This window comes from Camellia sinensis, chromosome 13 (genome assembly GCF_055761805.1).
Source record: "Camellia sinensis isolate YWXY chromosome 13, ASM5576180v1, whole genome shotgun sequence".
Taxonomy (NCBI): Eukaryota; Viridiplantae; Streptophyta; class Magnoliopsida; order Ericales; family Theaceae; genus Camellia; species Camellia sinensis.
Genome location: NC_138973.1, coordinates 74,001,100 through 74,007,099, shown reverse-complemented (window position 1 = coordinate 74,007,099; position 6,000 = coordinate 74,001,100).

Below are 6,000 nucleotides of genomic sequence, written 5' to 3'. Positions count from 1 at the left end.
TTGCTAGAATATTTGCTCCCCGTACAATTGGCGCCGTCTGTGGGAATCTTGACAGACAAAACCTTGTCTTCCAGGTTCATCTGATCGCCGTCCATGGCGAACAACGACGAGTTTTCATTGTCCGCCATCGACGGAGCCACCCCGGAGTATACCCGAAGGAGAGAGGGACCTCCTGCTGTCCACCCAATGGCTGACTTGGGAACGCCCACTGGCGGACAGTCAGGAGACGCGCGGGACAAGCGCGGACGAAGTCATGGACATTCACGGAGTCCAGACGGTCACCGGCGGAGGAGAGACTCGCACGCCAGGCGACTGGAAAGCAAGTTGAGGGATCAAGATGCTGTCATCCGGCGAATGGCGGCAGAGATGGAAGATCTCAAGCGGCATGTCAAAGGGAAGGGTGTAGTTGGAGTGGGAGACCACAGTGAGCGCACCCCATCTCGCCGTTCAGGCGGTCAGAGTCAGCGACGTACTCAGTCCATATCTATTACCAGAAGTTACCAGGTTGGTGATTCCGACGCGCATGCAGAGAAGTCTAGCGCGCAAGACAGCACCTACCGGCCCTCGCGTCCGGTGACGACATCGAGGTACTCTTACTCCGCTCATTCGGAGGATTTGCGGGCGGTCTTGAAGGAGCGGGCTCGCCGGCGCGAAGCCCAGAGGATACCGGCGTTCCAGCGGTTATCCTACAGGGTTCACGCCAGCGAGGAGGTCGGAATGCCTCCACCCCGCCAGGCAGCGCCACTCCTAGTGGATTCAGATTTGGCCAGGTTAAGTGCCACCCCTTTTTCCCTGGAAATAGAGACAACACCGCTTCCGGCAGGCTTCCACCAGCCTAAGTTCACACTCTACGACGGAAAAACCGATCCTTACATGCATGTGAGCCACTTCCGACAGGTTATGGCCGGACATAGGCGAAATGACGGACTTATGTGCCTGATCTTCCCGTCAAGTTTAGGTGAGCTGGGCTTGAAGTGGTTCGAGAGGTTGCCGGAAGGGAGCATACAACAGTGGCATCAGTTGGCCGAAGCCTTTGTGACGCGCTTCAAAACCAACACAAAAACACCAAAGGAAGTCGATCATTTACTTAGTGTCAGGATGGAACCGAGCGACACTCTCAAGGCGTACAACTCCAGGTACTGGGATACCTTCAATGAGATCCTAGATTGCCTAGTCAAACTGGCAATCACCCAATATAAGCGCGGTCTCCCGCTCGGACATAGGCTGAGGGATTCGCTTACAATGAGCCAGCAGACATCCATGTGGCATCTAATGCAGCGCATCAATGAGCACATCCGAGTAGAGGACGATGCAGCGACGTCCACCGCGGAGACAACCTCGATAGCCACGGGCAAGTGGGCGACTGGGTTTTAAGGAAGGTCATGGGCAACGCACTAGTACCGGGTGAAGGCAAGCTAGGGGCAAACTAGGAAGAGCCTTACAAGATAACCGGGCAAGGGGGCATACCACTTAGAAGATTTGGATGGCAAAGGCGTACCCCGGCCATGGAATGCGGCCTTATGTAATTTTTTGAGGGACTTGTTTCCCCTACACTTCTGAATGCAAATACTCTTTTTGTCAATATAATAGAAGTGAATTACTCCAGCTGAAGAGTTGATGATTTGTTCAACTCCGAGGTTCCAGCCGAGATTATTTACTCCGGCTGAAGAGTTGATGATTTGTTCAACTCCAAGGTTCCAGCCGAGATGATTTACTCCAGCTGAAGAGTTGATGATTTGTTCAACTCTGAGGTTCCAGCCGAGATGATTTACTCCGACTGAAGAGTTGATGATTTGTTCAACTCCGAGGTTCCAGCCGAGATGTTTTACTCCGGCTGGCGAGTTGATGATTTGCTCAACTTCGAGGATCCAGCCGAGATGATTTACTCCGGCTGAAGAGTTGATGATTTGCTCAACTGCGAGGTTCCAGCCGAGATGATTTACTCCGGCTGGCGAGTTGATGATTTGTTCAACTGCGAGGTTCCAGCCGAGATGTTTTACTCCGGCTGGTGAGTTGATGATTTGTTCAACTGCGAGGTTCCAGCCGAGATGTTTTACTCTGGCTGACGGGTTGATGATTTGTTCAACTCCGAGGTTCCAGCCGAGATGTTTTACTCCGGCTGAAGAGTTGATGATTTGCTCAACTGCTAGGTTCCAGCCGAGATGATTTACTCCGGCTGACGGGTTGATGATTTGCTCAACTCCGAGGGTCCAGCCGAGATGATTTACTCCGGCTGAAGAGTTGATGATTTGCTCAACTGTGAGGTTCCAGCCGAGATGTTTTACTCCGGCTGAAGAGTTGATGATTTGCTCAACTGCGAGGTTCCAGCCGAGATGTTTTACTCCGGCTGAAGAGTTGATGATTTGCTCAACTGCGAGGTTCCAGCCGAGATGTTTTACTCCGGCTGAAGAGTTGATGATTTGCTCAACTGCGAGGTTCCAGCCGAGATGATTTACTCCGGCTGAAGAGTTGATGATTTGCTCAACTGCGAGGTTCCAGCCGAGATGTTTTACTCTGGCTGGCGAGTTGATGATTTGTTTAACTCCGAAGTTTCAGCCGAGCTAATGTTGCTCGCCAAGAAAGAAGGAAGTCGCGAAGCGGACCTTGCTCCCCTTCTTTGGAGTTCCTTGGCTGAGCTGATCTTGTCCGCCAAGAAGGAAGTCGCGGAGCGGACCTTGCTCCCCTTCTTTGGAGTTCCTTGGCCGAGCTGATCTTGTCCACCAAGAAGGAAGTCGGGGAGCGGACCTTGCTCGCCGACCTTAGAAGTTCCTTACTGAGCAGTTGTTGCTCGCCAAGAAGCAAGTCGCGGAGCGGACCTTGCTCGCCGACCTTGGAAGTTCCTTGACCGAGCTGTTGTTGCTCGCCAAGAAGGAAGTCGCGGAGCGAACCTTGCTCGCCTTCCTCGGAGTTCCTTGACCGAGTTGATGTTGCTCGCCAAGAAGGAAGTCGCGGAGCGGACCTTGCTCGCCCTCCTCGGAGTTCCTTGACCGAGTTGATGTTGCTAGCCAAGAAGCACGTCGCGGAGCGGACCTTGCTCGCCGACCTTGGAAGTTCCTTGACCGAGCTGATGTTGCTCGCCAAGAAGCACGTCGCGGAGCGGACCTTGCTCGCCGACCTTGGAAGTTCCTTGACCGAGCTGATGTTGCTCGCCAAGAAGCACGTCGCGGAGCGGGCCTTGCTCGCCGACCTTGGAAGTTCTTTGCCGAGCTGTTGTTGCTCACCAAGAAGCAAGTCGCGGAGCGGACCTTGCTCGCCGACCTTGGAAGTTCCTTGACCGAGCTGATGTTGCTCGCCAAGAAGGAAGTCGTGGAGCGGACCTTGCTCGCTTTCTTAGTGCGGTCACCATCTTGCATATTGAGGACCGAGGAAGTATTACCCCGGTCAGGATAGGTAATCCCAGTCACGCTTCAGCGGACGGAATTAAGGGGCAATTGAGAGGGAGATTAATGATATGGACTTTGTGCCAGACAGATTTGGGCCGGACAGATTTGGGCCGGGCAGAGTTGTGCCGGACAGATTTGGGCCGGGCAGAGTTGTGCCAGACAGATTTGGGCCGAACAGGTGTTGGGCCAAGTTGTGTGGCCCGGCCTTGAAGGAAGCTGCTCGGTTAAGGCAGCGCGTTGATTGACCGAGCTGCAAGGATCCGTGATTACGAAGCCGGTCAGGTGAAAAGTCCAGCACCAGGAAAGGCAAGGTTGGACCGAGGTACCTGTTTGCTCAGCAGGTAGGTCGACCGCAGACAAGCGTAAGTAGTCCCGAGCTCGGCTTTGCCGAGATGCCGCCGAGTCTGGTCCTCATCTAAGCTTAGCTGTTGGAGTACTTGGGCATGAAGCGCAGCATGGCAGACGATGGCCGAGATGGAATTGCCCGGCTGCCGAGCTCCCAGGAGAATGGGCAGGCAGTTGAGGTTAGGTGATGAATGGCATGGTTTATGCTGACAGATGGGATAGCAGAGCCACGTGTCAGGAGATGACTAGGAGTGGATATGGGGCTCAGAAGGTATATAAGCATGTCTGCGCCCCCCATATGCAACACACGAACACATCTGTAAGGATTTCTTACACTCAAACACTCTCTCCCTTCTCTCTATCGATCCTAAGGTGTGCTAACTTGACCGTCGGAGGGTTTTTCCAGCCACACACCGCCGGGTAGCTCACCATTACTTGCTCGCAGGTGATCGGACATCGACGGAGCTCGGAAGAAAGGAATACGGGCTTGCCGGAATATTTGCTCCCCGTACAAAACCTATGATGTAAGCGGTCCTTGCCAGACATACATTTATTGTCAAACCTATGTCTACTAGCACTATTGGGATCCATTTCTTTCGGCTCTCCAAAGTAACGTATAGGGGTTTGTTGTTGTTAGTACCTTTAGGTGGCAACTCTTTGTCCGTAAAAGACAACACTAGAGTAACATCCCCAGACATGACCAATGACACCAGTTGATCGGTGGTGGTGTCGATAGGCAGCTTAGTTCTATTCAATGCCTCTAGCAACACCGGCCTGTCCTCTTGGGAAGCCATCAGCAGACTCCAAATTGATATATCTGTTTGGATCTTCTTAAGTTGTTTTAAGACCAAGTTTTCCTCTATGTCTTTCTCCTTTGATTTCTCAGCTTTTTTCAAAGAGGATTCTAGTTTATCTAGAGCCGGGGATTTAAAATACCGACCACTTCTAGTCATGAAGTTAATCTCATCTGCGTACCATGTGTCGTCAAGGGTATCGGCTTTCCATCATTCATTGGTATATGCATGGCTCAAATCACTGTGTTTTCACCATTCCCCTACAGTCATTGTTGGGTTATTATTAAGTTCCACCCGGATCATATTTACATCACGCCCTTCGTCGGCACACCACTCCTATTTTACAGCAGATTCAATCTCTGCATTTCGGTACTGCCTGAGCTTCCTTGGCATCCTTTCCCTGTCATTGGATTCCCATTCGGGCTTTTCTGGGGTTTGGACACCGTCTGCTGTCGACTCGGCCTCTTGTTTTTTCTTCTCTTTTCCCTGCTCCCAGGCTATTTTCCTCTGGATTTCCTCTATTCTCTCTTGTTAGAACTGTTCTAACAGTCGTTCCTTCTTAGTCATAGGCATGGCCTTAACCTTGCTATTTTCACCAACTTCTTCTCATTTCGGGTTCTTTTTTATCTACTCTTTTGTTTCGAATTCCTCTTCGCTACTCAACCACCCGTTGCTGGATTCAGGCTGGCTTGGATCCCACCACCAGATCTGAACGCTGACCATATCCTCTTTTTCAAAGAAGTAGAGGTTCTCCAAGTCTCCCTCTAGTTCTATTAGGTCTTCTTCTAATTCTGCCAAGTCATCAAGACCTTATTCAGGCCAGTTATTCATATTTTGCCCTAGCTCATTTTCTCTAATGGCGTTGATGCTAAGGTAGTCTGGCAAAATGATTACAGGCTTTGGCTAGTCAGCGGCCACAGTGTACCAGCTAGGGTCATACTCTTTTGCAAGTAAGGCTCCATTTTTCCATAATTTGGGTGTCAGACAACCCTTTCTTTGGTGTATTCCTCTTCTCTTCTGCTTCCGCTACCACAAGCCCTGATTGGGTTTTGGGTGTTATATTCATCATGCACATATCTGTGTTTTCTAGAATAATCACCTCAGGCTTAGGTAGATGGGATAGGGTGATATATGCGCTAGGGTTAAAGGTGGGCGGTAGTGTATGGATAAGGTTGATGTTTCTGGGTAGGGATGGGGGACTTGGTTATGGGCAGGAAGTGGGTTGGTGGTCACATTTGGTTTGGAGGATGGGGCTATGATTTTATTATCAATGAGATCCTGGATCTCATGACATATGCGATAGTAACGATCGGTGGAGTGACTATGCTATTGATAGAAAATACAGTATTGAGTGGAATCGTGTCAAGGTGGGAGTGGGTCAGGGAGAGGTCGAGGGTCGAGAGGCTTAAGGTGCCTTTTTCTCCATCAGGAGTTTAAGGGCACGAGTTGTGTAACGACCCCAAAATGCGTATCAAAAA